At 47.8% G+C, this 14924-nt stretch overlaps 1 protein-coding gene and 1 long non-coding RNA gene across 2 annotated transcripts in view; one reads left to right on the plus strand and one right to left on the minus strand.

The window, feature by feature from the left end:
* The window catches only part of SV2A (synaptic vesicle glycoprotein 2A), a 52192-nt gene extending 51053 nt beyond the window's left edge, over positions 1-1139 (minus strand). Inside the window, exon 1 of the mRNA XM_081173544.1 lies at positions 810-1139. The gene's annotated coding sequence lies outside the window, so the exon portion shown is untranslated. The remainder of the gene's footprint in view (positions 1-809) is intronic.
* The window catches only part of LOC308575364, a 63289-nt gene that overhangs the window by 22789 nt on the left and 25576 nt on the right, over positions 1-14924 (plus strand). The window lies entirely within an intron of this gene.

Consider the following 14924-nt stretch of genomic DNA (forward strand, 5'->3'; position numbering starts at 1 on the left):
CAAAACGCCCTGATTTTCTTTAAAATAAGGGAACCATCTCCAGAAGGCTGAAATTAAAACCTTCCTCAGCACATCCCACACAATCCAGCCTCTCTTTTTTTAAAAAAGGAAAAAAAGACGGGTATTTTTAATTTCTGGCATTTCCTTTCCGCCATCCATTCTCCAGGCTCACCCCATTCATACAGATGGTGTATGTGGCAAGGATATTGTTGCCGGGGGCGGGATATCAGAAACAACCTCCCCTGAGTGCCCCCACACCCCACAATCAAATTATTTGGTGGGCCCTGGGAAGACAGAGGGGGGGGATCCAGTCTGCAGAAAGATGAGCGCAGAGTTAAGAACAGCCGCTACCACTAAACACCCCGAATTTGCAATTCTGAACACCCCCAAGGTCATTCCTTGCTCTGTGTGGTGCACACTTCGGCCCTTCCAAATTTCAATATCCCCCCCCCCCCTCGTTTGCAAAGCCAGATATAAATAAAACCTCCCGTAAAACCGAGATTCCCAAGTCAGGAAGCCTAGTCTTCCCTTGGCCAACTATGGTTCCCAAGCCTGACTGCCAAGAAAGATGAAGGATGCCACAAGAAATTGGCGAGGGGGGAGGCGAGAGGAAGAGAGACTTGCAGAAATTCAGGCCGAACCCAAAGGCAAGGTTTTCCAGGACAAAATGGCCACAGCACCGAGGAAGAGATGTGGTGGTGGTGTAATTTGGAGGGGTGGTTTTGCCACGCCACGCACCCTCAACAAGGTGGCGGAAAAAGGCAGCCAGGCAGGCACCTAAGGAAGAGAGCGGAGATAACCCTGCTTACCTGGCTCCTGTGGTACCCAGACACAGCTCTCCTCCTATCTCAGGCGCTCACCATCAGCCGGCAAAGGATGCTACTGCAACCAGGATGCAGGAGGAGGGAAGGACCAGAGCTGGCGGGAGGGAGCAGCGTTAACACTGCAGCTTCCAACGAGGAGAATGAGGATGGGAGAGTCCATTGTGGCAGGGAGAGGAAGGGAGGGGCGGGCAGGCGAAAGAGAAGGGGTTGGTGGGGGGGGGTGATGCAGTAAGGGGTTCAGGACCAAGCAAAATTGGGCAGATTTGGGGGAGAGAGAGAGGCAATAATCGGCTCTTCCCCACCCCCTGCGCTCAGTTACCTTCGGTCTCCGTGCTGGAAGACCTTTGCAAGCTCAGGTTTCTGCAGGCTCGGAGATATTTTTTTTCGTTTTAACCCCAAAAAGGGGAGTCCAAGTGACTAATGGCCTCGTTAGGCAGTTCCAGCTGACGGTGTGGTTTTTCTTTTTCTTTCTTTCTTTCTTTCTTTCTTTCTTTCTTTCTTTCTTTCTTTCTTTCCCGGTGGTGCGAAGGGAAAAACGAAACAGAACAAAAAGGGGGGAGAGCTTTTTGCTGGTAGATTCCCTTTGAAAGTCCCCAGAATGGGGAACGAAAGGTTAAAGGGTGGGGAAAGGAAGGGTTAAATGGATGCGGGGTTTAAATTAATCTCGTTTTCTTTTATTTGTAAAAAAAATGTTATTCGTTTATTTGTTGCATTTCTGTCCCACCTTTTCGTCTCCAAAGAGCTCAAGGTGACGAACGTGGTTCTACCTGCGTCCTCGTTGAATTCCACACAACAGCCCTACGAGGTAGGTTGAGATGAGGGGCAGTGACTGCCTCAAGGTCACCAGTGCTGGATTTAGGGCAGTGTGGGCGGTTCCCATGCACAAGGCGATTAGCCGAGGGGGGCGCAAAATTGAGAAGACCCATAACTGAGAAGATCCATTTGGGGGTGACAATTTTTGGCTGCACTCAGGGCGCCATATTACCAGAGATTATCAAAGTCTGCTCCGAGGTCACCCAGTATGCTTCATGGCCAAGTGGAGATTTGAACCCTGGTCTCTCCTGGATCCAAGTCTTACACTCTAACCCTAGCTTTCTGGTTGCAGGGAAGGAAGAAAACAGAACAAGGAAGCTCCTTGGTTGATGTCAGTAGGGATTGATACATAGCCACACTGCCTCCTCCAACAGGATATTTTAGCCTGCCAGCGGAAGGGAGCCAGTCTAACCTCGTTTGGGAGGCAATCCTATAATCTGGGGCAGCCACAGAAAAGGCTCTGTCCCTTGGGTCACCAGCGATAGTGTCTCTGATGTTGATGGGACCAAGGGGAGAGACTCATCTGAGAATTTTGGCATCTGGGCAGGTTCGTATAGGAAGATGCAATCTTCCAGGTAGCCTGGGTCCAAGGCAATATATGATTAAGACCATGGGTAGGCAAACTAAGGCCCTGGGGGGCCAGATCTGGCCCAATCGCCTTCTCAATCCGGCCCGCAGACGGTCCAGGAATCAGCGTGTTTTTACATGAGTAGAATGTGTGCTTTTATTTAAAATGCATCTCTGGGTTATTTGTGGGGCATAGGAATTCGTTCTTTTTTTTCCCTTTCAAAATATAGTCCAGCCAGCCCCCCGCTGAAAAAGTTTGCTGACCCTTGCTTAAGACCGTCTCTAAGCAGTCTACAAAATAATGAATACATTGAAACTGTGAAACTACAATATAATGAACTGCTATATTAAACAGCACTACAATGCAATGGCTTTAAAGAAGATGTTGTTGGTGTTTAGTCATTTAGTCATCATGTCTGACTCTAACCCTGGACCAGAGCACGCCAGGCCCTCCTGTCTTCCACTGCCTCCCGCAGTTTGGTCAGACTCATGTTGGTAGCTTCGAGAACACTGTCCAACCATCTTGTCCTCTGTCCTCCCCTTCTCCTTGTGCCCTCCATCTTTCCCAACATCAGGGTCTTTTCCAGGGAGTCTTCTCTTCTCATGAGGTGGCCAAAGTCTTGGAGCCTCAGCTTCAGGATCTGTCCTTCCAGTGAGCACTCAGGGCTGATTTCCTTCAGAATGGAGAGGTTGGATCTTCTTGCAGTCCATGGGACTCTCAAGAGTCTCCTCCAGCACCATTAAAGAAGATAATCCCACCCAAAAACATAGCAGCGCATTTTAAAACTTCAGCATTTACACCATCCTCAGAACCACTCCACTTTGTCAATTTTTTTTAAAAAAATCAAGGTCCTAGTCCCTGTTGCTCAAATGAGCAGCACTGAGGTTTCCATTAAAGGGAGAGGGGTCTTCAGCCACTGCTATAGAACACCTCTTTGCTCCTTTCTCTCTGACTCATGAAACCAAAACAAGACAAAGTCTCCAAATCCACTTCATCCACATAGTTTGCCCAGATCCTCTGAATTAATTCTTGCTTTCCTGGTGCAGAAGTCTTGCGCCCTTGGTATACTACGAGCCTTTGGATACTCTAAAATGAGCGGTTGGAATCCTCTGTCTGGAGGATCCACGTTTCCACAGATAAAATCCTGAATGCTGAAAGCATTTGGGAGATACATAAAGGGGTTTTTCTTCTGTGGGGTTTCGTCTGCGAAGTGGTTGTGTGTGCGTCTTGGCATAGCTGATGGAATAGACCTGGTTCCCATTTCTGCTGCTAAGTGACAGCTGGGGAGAACCAAAGGTTGGTTCTCTGAGCTGAACCGATGGACTAGTCCTGCTTCTTTTTCCCTCCCTCTGCACTGCAGCCTGGTTGGAAATTCAGCCCTCAAGTTTGGGATGGAGAACGATATGGTATGGTACAATACAATACAATATGATCTTCTTTATTGTCATTGTCCCATACAGAACAACAAAATTAAAATTAAAATCTACATAAGACATTCAAAACCAACAAGCCTGCTATCCCAACCTGGTTAGCCCCCTAAAAACTCTGATACCCCATTTTTAAAATACAATATACTCCCATAGACACTCCTTAAAGGTAAAGGGACCCCTGACCTTTAGGTCCAGTCGTGGCCGACTCTGGGGTTGTGGAGCTCATCTCGCTTTATTGGCCGAGGGAGCCGGCGTACAGCTTCCGGGTCATGTGGCCAGCAGGACTAAGCCACTTCTGGCGAACCAGAGCAGCGCACGGAAATGCTGTTTACCTTCCCGCCAGAGTGGTACCTATTTATCTACTTGCACTTTGACGTGCTTTCGAACTGCTAGGTTGGCAGGAGCTGGGACTGAGCAACGGGAGCTCACCCCCTTGCGGAGATTCGAACCATCTACCTTTTGATCGGCAAGTCCTAGGCTCCGTGGTTTTCCCCACAGTGCCACCCGCGTCCCTATAAGAGACTCCTTAGGTAAAGGTAAGGGGACCCCTGACCGTTAGGTCCAGTCGTGACCGACTCTAGGGTTGCAGCGCTCATCTCGCTTTACTGGCCGAAGGAGCTGGCGTACAGCTTCCAGGTCATGTGGCCAGCATCCTGAAGCAAAGTTCTTAACCCAAGGTACTATTCCTGGGTTAGCGGAGTCTGTAACCTGAAGCGTATGTAACCTGAGGTACCACTGTATTCGAATCAAATATTTCCGTGGCTTCCCTTGACAGTGTTCTAAGACAGGCTTCCTCAACCTTGGCCCTCCAGATGTTTTTGGCCTACAACTCCCATGATCCCTAGCTAGCAGGACCAGTGGTCAGGGATGATGGGAATTGTAGTCTCAAAAACATCTGGAGGAGGGCAGAGGTTGAGGAAGCCTGTTCTAAGATGTCAGCTAAAGGGCAGAATGGGAAACAAGCTTAGAGCTTGAGGACTAGAATCCTTGCTGAATCCGTTCTGAGCTGACTGTGCCCACTCCCTCACTCCCACGCCATTTATTTGACCCTCCACCTGCTGCGGAGAGCGTGTGGGTAATCTCCACACCCACTCTCCGCTTTTATTTTATTTTAAAGAGTGGTTCTGAAGTGTCGGTTCCGTTCCGAGCAGTCAAAACCCCACAGGGGGATTCGGAGCGGCTGCTTTCTCGGCGTAACGAGGAATTATAGCATCCGTGCAGGGCCGATAATCGCTCACTTAATAGCTTTTCCTTCTGCCGCTCGAGGGAGAGGATCTTTAAAGAGCAGCCCTGGCAAAGGAGCCATTTGGCTGCCTTCGCTTGGCTGGCGATGACTCACGGAGGCAGCGGAGATGGATGTCTGGGCTGGGCCAAGGAGGTGGCTTGACGGAGAGGATCTGTCCATGGCTGGCAACAGCTCTAGGCTGGTGTGGGAGATGAATGGATAGGGCCTGCGATGGGGCCACAGTGTACCAGGGAAATCCCTCCAGCTGTACAGGATACCAGCAAAATCCATGGTGAGAGGCGTTTGACAATGGAACAGATTGTTTTGGATGGGGAAGCAGTCTTCTTCCTTGGAAGTTCTCAAACAGAGGATGGCTGGCCATCTGTTGGGGATCTGTTAGCTGTGATTCCTGTGATGACCTTTGTGGGTCCCTTTCATAGCTATGATAATACTAGAAAACTTATTTACAGACATTAGTTTACATGACATTTCCTCAGGCTAAGTACCCGTTTCCAATCAAACTTCACATTTAACGCTGTCTGTCACTGAGACAGCTCCTGAACATGAAACCAGACGGCTCCTTGATAGGCCCATGACAGGGCCGATGTGATAATTCGCTTTCAATCCCCTTCACTTTGCTGTCTCATTATGCCTAACCTACCTGCCTGCAAGATCCTGAGGGGAAACAGTGCCCCTTTGAATCCAGAAAGTCAAAGAGTTCAGGCTAGAGTCTGAGGTACAGTTCATAACTGTTGTAATTCCACCATTAAACAGAAGGCAATGAACTCAAATATAGAGCGTATCAGTTTTTTCTACCTTTTATCAGAAAGCAATTAATGCTGTCACACGAGATACACAACACTGTGCTCTTTCTCTCTGTCTATGCACAGGTGGGAAAGCTATGGACCAAACATGTATATGGCAAAATATATATATATAGCAACATGGTTTCAAAGAATCTAGACACAGGGTTTCTCCTGTGATCATCCTAGATGATCGTGTGATTCTCTGATTCACTGGAGGATTTTAAAGAGGGTGTCGAAAGATTTGTAGCTGCTTGACTGACCGAACGCAAACAGTGCCCACTATAATGGTTCCTCGTAATCTTGGGGGGAAAGTGACAAGGGGGTGCCACAGGATTCTGTCCTGGGCCCCGGTGCTGCTCAACATCTGTATAAACGACTTGGGCGAAGGAATTGGGGGGACGCTCATTCAATTCGCAGGTGAAACCAAATTCGGAACGGTGGCTAATGCAGCGGAAGACAGAACCGGGATTCAAGATGACCTTAACAGATTGGAGAACTGGGCCCAAACGAATTTCAGTAGCAACGAATGTCAGGTTCTGCACTTAGGGAGGAAAAACCAGCTCCACAAATATAAGTTGGGGAACAGTTCACTTACCAGTATTGCAAGCGAAAAGGATCTAGGGGTCTTAGTGGACCACAAGCTTAACATGAGTCAATAGTGTGATGCAGCAGCAAAAAAGGCTAATGCTGTTCTAGGCTGCATCAACAGAAGTCTAGTGACCAGATCAAGGGAAGTAATAAAAGGTAAAGGTAAAGGGACACCTGACCATTAGGTCCAGTCGTGGCCGACTCTGGGGTTGCGGCGCTCATCTCGCTTTATTGGCCGAGGGAGCCGGCATACAGCTTCCAGGTCATGTGGCCAGCAGGACTAAGCCGCTTCTGGCGAACCAGATCAGCGCATGGAAACGCCGTTTACCTTCCCGCCAGAGTGGTACCTATTTATCTACTTGCACTTTGATGTGCTTTCGAACTGCTAGGTTGGCAGGAGCAGGGACCGAGCAACGGGAGCTCACCCCATCATGGAGATTTGGACCGCCGACCTTCTGATCGGCAAGTCCTAGGCTCTGTGGTTTAACCCACAGCGCCACATAATACCACTCTATTCTGCCTTGGTCAGACCACACCTGGAATACTATGTCCAGTTCTGGGCACCACAATTTAAGAAGAATGTTGACAAGCTGGAAGGTGTGCAGAGGAGGGCAACCAAGATGATCAAGCCTTATGAGGAACGGTTGAAGGAACTGGGTACCCTTAGCCTGGAAAAGAGGAGACTGAGAGGAGATATGATGGCCATCTTTAAATATTTTAAGGGCTGTTCCGTGGAGGATGGAGTAAGCTTGTTTTCTCCTGCTCTGGAAGGTAGGACTTGAACCAATGGCTTCAAGTTACAAGAAAGGAGATTCTGACTAAACAGAAGGAAGAACTTTCTGAAAGTAAGAGCTGTTTACCAGTGGAATGGACTCAGTCGGGAGGTAGCAGATTCTCCTTCCTTGGAGGTTTTTAAGCAGAGGTTGGATGGTCATCTGTCATGGATGCTTTAGCTGAGATTCCTGCACTGCAGGGGGTTGGACTAGATGACCCTCAGAATCCCTTCAAACTCTACATTTCTATGATTCTACGAACCCATTGTTCCATACGAGGGATGGTTAAGAGAATGGGGTACATTCTGCCTGATGGCTGTTTGTTCCACCCTGTGTCTGTCCAAAGTAGCACTATTTCCCTTTCACTGCAGCTCACCTTCTGCGAAAACATCCTATGCGTTTTCCTGTTCGCTATGGCAAAACTGCGTGACTTAATTTCCCCTATGGGGAAAGGCTGCAGCATTTGTGTCTTCTTAATTTAGAGGAAAGTCGAGGAAGAGGTGACGTGATTGGAGGTTATAAATATGTGCCCGGCATGCAGAAATAATAATAATAAATTTTATTTATACCCCACACCAATAAAATCACAGTAAAAAGCATAATGGGGGAAACCAATTTAAAATACAGGTTAAAATGCAATTTAAAATGCAGCCTCATTTTAAAAGTAGCCGATAAATCAAGACCATAAGAAAGTGGATAAACATTTTTTCCTCCCTCTCTCATTACACTAGAACTCTTGGGCATCCAATGAATGTTGGAAGATTCAAGAAAGATAAAAGAAAGTCCTTATTCACACGATGCGTAGTTAAACTGTGGAACTCGCTGCTGCAGAAGACAGTGACGGCCACTAACCTAGATGGCTTTAAAAGAGGACTGGACAAATTCATGGAGGAGGAGAGGGCTTTTTTGTTGTTGTTGTTGTTTAGTCATTTAGTCGTGTCCGACTCTTCGTGACCCCCTGGACCAGAACACACCAGGCACTCCTGTCTTCCACTGCCTCCCGCAGTTTGGTCAATCTCATGCTGGTAGCTTTGAGAACACTGTCCCACCATCTTGTCCTCTGCCGTCCCCTTCTCCTTGTGCCCTCCATCTTTCCCAACATCAGGGTCTTTCCCAGGGAGTCTTCTCTTCTCATGAAGTGGCCAAAGTATTGGAGCCTCAGCTTCAGGATCTGTCCTTCCAGTGAGCACTCAGGGCTGATTTCCTTCAGAATGGATAGGTTTGATCTTCTTGCAGTCCATGGGACTCTCAAGAGTCTCCTCCAGCACCAGAATTCAAAAGCATCCATTCTTCGGCGACCAGCCTTCTTTATGGTCCAGCTCTCACTTCCATACAGGGCTATTGGTGGCTATTAGTCAAGAAGGCAATGTTCTGCACCCCACAGCTGGAGGCTAGAAACCACAGGAGGGGAGAGTGGCCTTTTGCTAAGGTCCTGTTTACGGGTTTCCAATTAAGGCCCCTGGTAGGCTGGTGTGAGAACAAGTTGTTGGACAAGATAGGCTTGTTTCCAGCAGGATCTTCTTTTATTCTTAAAACAAAACAAACTCTTCACCCCTGTGTTCTCATTTTGGTATTTACACCTAACCAGGAAATTTGAAAGATCCCATCACCCCCAGAAGTTTAAGGTTTCTCCCTTTAATTTTTTTTTTAATCCTCATATTCCGTCTGCCTCTCAACCTGCAAACATCCATTTCTGAAAACAGCAGGGTCTTAGCAACATCCTTCTGCAGGCTGTGAAATTAAACGTGCGAGGCGAACGGATGTAAATTGCAGCCCTTCGTTGTACTGTCAGCAACAGCTCATTTCGTGGAGGGTGTTTCCCCCCCCCCTTTCTTCTTGCGTTACTCAGAGTTCTCAGAACAGAGAACACCACGCAATGCACTCAGATCCTGGAGGTGGGGGGGGGGGTGTGTGTGGAGAGGCTAGCTTTTTCATGGCACAGCAGTCACTGGAGCAGAGCGGAGGGTGGGTCGGGAAAGCAGATCTGAAAATTGCAGGGTAAGGAAACAGATACAGTGGGGAACTTACAAGGCTTTGCTCACGGTGGGATGGAGAATGGCTGGCTATGGGGAAGAGAGAGCCTATCAGGTCAGGTATACAGCCAAAGGTCTGAGTGACCAATCCCTGGTGTGTGGTCAGAATGCAATCAAGGGTGGGCAGAGTGTAGCTCAGTGGCAGTGCCTGTTTTTTTTTGAGGGAGGGGTTCCCAAAAAAATTATTGGTTTTCCAAATTTATAGCAAACACAAGAGAAAAACATTGCAATATAAAAGAAAACAAACTAACAAACATTTACCCTAGCTATTATAATCCCACTTTTGATTTCATTGTTAGACGACTTCCTCAAATCCCCCTAGCTGAATTTCCATAGAACTCATTGTAGCAGTTTTCCAATACTATTTTCAAATAAAATTAACTTAGTCAATTAACATCTTTCTTTCTTTTCATTTTCACTTCTATCCATAGTGTTATGCAGTTTAACACATTTAACTCCTAAGCCAATTTGGTACTTACAAATAGTTCTACTTAACTAAATACTCCTTAAATTCCTTCCGTTCTTCTTGGTACTCCTCCTCTTTCTGTTCGTGGATTCTTCCGGTCAGGTCGGCCAGCCCCCAAAAGTCCATCATCTTCATCTGCCATTCCTCCACTGTTGGTATTTTTTGTGATTTCCACTTTTTGGCTAACAAAATTCTTGCTGCAGTTGTGGCATACAAAAACAATCTAACATCTTTCCCGGGCACTTCCAAACCTGTTATTCCAAGTAGAAAGGCTTCTGGTTTTTTTAATAAAAGTATATTTCAACATCTTTTTCAATTCATTGTAAATCTTTTCCCAGAAGTCTTTCACCTTGGGACACGTCCACCACATATGAAAAAAGGTGCCCTCCTTTTCTTTACACTTCCAACATAAATTATCACCCGTGTGGTAGATCTTAGTGGCGGTGCCTGTTTGAATGCAGAAGGCGATGGAACCTCCAGGCCCAGTGGCAGTCTATCTAGATTTCAAGGTTCTTCGGGGCATTTGGACCCTGTGAGAACAGGATACCGGACTGTGATGGCCCAGTGTGCAGCCGAGCTCTTCAGATGTGGAAATTGCCAGCTGGCAGGCTGTTGTGATGAATGAAAGCCAACACCTGCCAGATGCACTCGTTCAATAGGGTTTGAGTGGCTCCTTTATCAAAGGACAGCAGCGATTGCCTCATTGTGTGTTGAACCTGGCGGAGCCCTGCCAATATGCTTCCACACCGTTGGACCGGCCAATTGTTGTCTGAGGACTGAAGGAAATAAGGATAACCTACGGGACCTGGCCATCCTATTCCCTAGTCCAGCATACCTATTCTCACAGGGGCCAACTGCCCCAAGAACATAGGAATCTGTGTCTGGACCTGGAGATTCTACAGGTGAAACTCGAAAAATCAGAATATTGTGGGAAAGTTCATTTATTTCAGTAATTCAACTTAAAAGGTGAAACTAATACATGAGATAGACTGCCCACGCTGCCAAAAGTACCAAAACCTGGTTCAATGCCCATGGGATTACTGTGCTTGATTGGCCAGCAAACTCACCTGACCTGAACCCCATAGAGAATCTATGGGGCATTGCCAAGAGAAAGATGAGAGACATGAGACCGAGCAATGCAGAAGAGCTGAAGGCTGCTATTGAAGCTTCCTGGTCTTCCATAACACCTCAGCAGTGCCACAGGCTGAGTACCGAGTAAATATGCATGCTTCTACTTCTCAGAGGTCCAATATTGCTCTATTTGCAATCCTTCTTTTGCTGATTTCATTTAATATTCTAATTTTCTGAGATTGTTAATTTGGGGTTTTCATTAGCTGTACACCATGATCATCACAACTATAACAAATAAAGCCTTGACATATCTTTGCATGTCATGAGTCTATCGCATATATTAGTTTCACCTTCTAAGTTGAATTACTGAAATAAATGAAGTTTCCACGATATTCTAATTTTTCGAGTTTCACCTGTATAAGGACATCAGGCGAGCCTGGCTGCAGGATGAGGCCAGAGGGCTCACCCAGTCCAGCGTCCTGATTGGCCCAAAGAGCAGGACAGCAACCTCATAGCAAAGAGCAGGAACCTCATAGCAAGCAAAGGCACTCTCTGCTCCTGCAATTTCCAGTAACTAATATTCAGAAGCATCTCTGGAGGCTGAGCAGAGGCCTCTCCTAATCCATGGATTTGCCCAATCCTTTTCAAAAAGGAATCTAAGTTGTTGGCCACCACTGCCTGCTGCGGAAGTGAGTTCCACTGTTTAAGGACGGACCATGTGAAAAAGTCCTTCTGTCCCGATTCCTCCATCATTCGCCTTCCTGTGGTGCTGCTCCAAGCAAGCTGGAGTTCTTTCAGATATGCTGCCTATATCAGGCTTCCTCAACCTCGGCCCTCCAGATGTTTCGAGACTACAATTCCCATCATCCCTGACCACTGGTCCTGCTAGCTAGGGATCATGGGAGTTGTAGTCCAAAAACATCTGGCGGGTTGAGGTTGAGGAAGCCTGGCTTATATAGACTGCTCCTTCTGCACCTGTTTGCAGGGAGGCTAGATGACACCAGCTAATTACTTAGCTAATTTCACTCCGCTTTGATTGCAAGGCTAGATTATATGTTGCAGCAAGGCAACATACATACCCCCCCACCCCCGCTGTGCAACTCCCCATCACTTTTCTTATTGCAAAAGCTCGGGTCTTTGGATGGGGGAAACGGGTTTGTTGCGCAAGACCTCCCGCTCAGCTGCAACTGCACCACTGGCGCATGACTGATTCCCACCCCAAAATAGCGACAGTCTGGGAACGTCCCCTGGGAATGCACGTGAAAGGAATCCAGAAGAGTTCTCAAAAGGGTTGGTTCTTTGAGCTGCGACCTCTAGTGGAAGGAAGCTGCGGCACAGCCCTTTGTGTTTAGGGGTGTGTATCGTCGCAATGAGTTGGTTCACAGGTGACCCATTTGAGATAGTCAAGGCCCAAAGCTTCCAGCTTTAAAAACATTAAGAGGAGCCAGTTGAATCAGGCCAGTGGCCCATCTAGTCTAGCATCCTGTTCTCAGAGAGGCCACCCAAATGTCCAAGGGAAACCTGCAAGCTGGGCCAGACAACAAGAGCAACTCTCCTCTCTTCTTGTTTCCTCTAACTGGCATTGAGAAGCATTGCTGTCTCCGACTGTGGAAGCAAAGCATAGCCTCTGTCATGGACAGTAGCCTTTGACAGCCCTCTCCTCCATTAATTTGTCCAGTCCTACAGGGCTATCAATGGGACGCAGGTGGTGCTGTGGGTTAAACCACAGAGCCTAGGACTTGCCGATCGGAAGGTCGGCGGTTCGAATCCCCGTGACGGGGTGAGCTCCCGTTGCTCGGTCCCTGCTCCTACCAACCTAGCAGTTCGAAAGCACGTCAAAGTGCAAGGAGATAAATAGGTACCACTCTGGTGGGAAGGTAAACGGTGTTTCCGTGCGCTGCTCTGGCTTGCCAGAAGCGGCTTAGTCATGCTGGCCACATGACCCAGAAGCTGTATGCCGGCTCCCTCGGCCAATAAAGCGAGATGAGCGTCGCAACCCCAGAGTCGGTCACGACTGGACCTAATGGTCAGGGGTCCCTTTACCTTTACAGGGCTATCACTGTTCCACGGGAGATAGTTTCATAGCTTAACCACGTGCTGCATTAAGGACTTTCTCACCCCTTAAATGTGAGGCAACCTGGTACCCACAAGAAAATTTTGTACAATTCCCCCAAGCAAGGACTGATGGAAGTTCCAGTCCAAAACATCTGGAGAACTCCTGGGGCGCATGAAAATGATGTTTTAAGGCAACAACTTCTGAAATCGAAACTTCGGTGGCAGAAGAGGGAGTGGCAGAGACCCCCTTTGCATAATGTTAAATTGAACCCTCTCAGGCTGTCAAGGAAGGTGTCAAGTTCTCCATGCACCGATTCCTCTTCTTTTAATTGAATTGCTGGCTTAATTATCAGATTCCCTCCCTGTGATCGCACCGAGTGAGTTGTTCTGGAAACTTGTCAATCACGTTCTGCGTTATACACATAATTTCCCCCGAGGCACGTTGTGAAGAAACTTCTGCTCCGCACAGTAACTAGTATAGTGTTTCCACCCTACTTTTCTTGCGCAAACCTCAAAAGAGGGGCGCGTTACCCTCCAAAACGGACCCTGGGAAGGCTGAGAGCAATTTCCTCCCAAGACCTGGCAGGTTCTTATCCTTGTTAAGTTGCAACATCTGCACCAAACGGCTTAAGAACAAAAGTGGCCTATCCTGCAAGTTCCCCATACGAACGGATTGCATTTTAAGCCATAGCTCAGTGGCAGAGAACCTGCCTTGCCCCAGGTTCAATCCCCCAATGGCATCTCTGAGTACCGCTGGGCAACAACTCTGCCTGAAACCCCTGGAAAGCGGCTGCCAGTTAGTGCAGACAATCCTGAGTTATATGGACCAATGATCTGACTCAGTGCAAGGCAGCTTCCCACGCCAGCTAGTCTGGGAGCCTTTTTTGGCAGGGTGAATAGTAATAAATAATAATAAAAATAAAAATAAAAATAAAAATGAAAATAATAATAATAATAATAATAATAATAATAATAATTTATACCCCACCCATCTGGCTGTGTTTCCCCAGCCACTCTGGGCGGCTTCCAATCGAGTGTTAAAAACAATACAGCATTATATATTAAAAACTTCCCTAAACAGGGCTGCCTTCAGAAGTCTTTTAAAAATAAGATAGCTGCTTATTTCCTTGACATCTGATGGGAGGGCGTTTCACAGGGCGGGCACCACTACCGAGAAGGCCCTCTGCCTGGTTCCCTGTAACCTCACTTCTCGCAATGAGGGAACTGGATCTCAGTGTCCGGGCTGAACGATGGGGGTGGAGACGCTCCTTCAGGTATACTGGGCTGACGCCATTTAGGGCTTTAAAGGTCAGCACCAACACTTTGAATTGTGCTCAGAAACGTACTGGGAGCCAATGCAGATCTTTCAGGACCAGTGTTATGTGGTCTCGGCGGCCGCTCCCAGTCACCAGTCTAGCTGCCGCATTCTGGATTAATTGCAGTTTCCGGGTCACCTTCAAAGGTAGCCCCACGTAGAGTGCATTGCAGTAGTCCAAGCAGAAGATAACCAGAGCATGCACCACTTTGGCAAGACAGTCCACGGGCAGGGAGGGTCTCAGCCTGCGTACTGGAGCTGGTAGACAGCCGCCTTGGACACAGATTTGACCTGTGCCTCCATGGACAGCTGTGAGTCCAAAATGACTCCCAGGCTGCGCACCTGGTCCTTCAAGGGCACAGTTACCCCATTCAGGACCAGGGAGTCCTCCACACCCGCTTGCCTCCTGTCCCCCAAAAACAGTACTTCTGTCTTGTCAGGATTCAACCTCAATCTGTTAGCAGCTATCCATCCTCCAACCGCCTCCAGGCACTCACACAGGACATTCACCGCCTTCACTGGTTCTGATTTAAAAGAGAGGTAGGATGAATAAAGCCCCCCCCCCCAACAAAAATACTCACACCCCTAAGCTGCTGGTTTTGGAGGTGAAGCATTTTTTCACTGAACACACCCAGAATAAAATCAGCATTAAGGATTAGGGTGCCAAAATGCTGAACCCCACAGCCAACCACCTGACAGACTGCACATAGCCCCGAAGGCACTCGTAGACAGCGCCTGGCACCCTGATGGACCTTTGGAGGTGTGGTGGGAATTATAGTACAGTGGTGCCTCAGGTTAGGTACTTAATTTGTTCCGGAGGTCTGTACTTAACCTGAAACTGTTCTTAACCTGAAGCACCACTTTAGCTAATGGGGCCTTCTGTTGCCGCCGCACCGCCGGAGCATGATTTCTGCTCTCATCCTGAAGCAAAGTTCTTAACCTGAAGCAGTATTTCTG

This window comes from Podarcis bocagei, assembly GCF_964188305.1.
Source record: "Podarcis bocagei genome assembly, chromosome: 16".
NCBI lineage: Eukaryota > Metazoa > Chordata > Lepidosauria > Squamata > Lacertidae > Podarcis > Podarcis bocagei.